The sequence below is a fragment of the Triticum dicoccoides genome, chromosome 2B, assembly GCF_002162155.2.
Source record: "Triticum dicoccoides isolate Atlit2015 ecotype Zavitan chromosome 2B, WEW_v2.0, whole genome shotgun sequence".
Taxonomy (NCBI): Eukaryota; Viridiplantae; Streptophyta; class Magnoliopsida; order Poales; family Poaceae; genus Triticum; species Triticum dicoccoides.
Genome location: NC_041383.1, coordinates 390,450,704 through 390,450,912, shown reverse-complemented (window position 1 = coordinate 390,450,912; position 209 = coordinate 390,450,704).

Sequence of the window (209 nt, the reverse complement as noted above, 5' to 3'; positions counted from 1 at the left end):
CGGACCCGCAAAGCCCCGCCGGCCATGTTGCAGCAAGCCGGCACCTGCGCCGCCCGCTCCCAGCCGTCAACGCCGCTCTCCCGCCTCCTGGAGGCCACGCCGCCGGCCCGTCCCGCCGCCGGCCCGCCCAAACCCAGATGGGGCCCGAAGGGCCCAGATCTGGGCCGAGCGGGCTGGTTCAGGCCGCGCCGCCCCGCCGCCAACGGCGA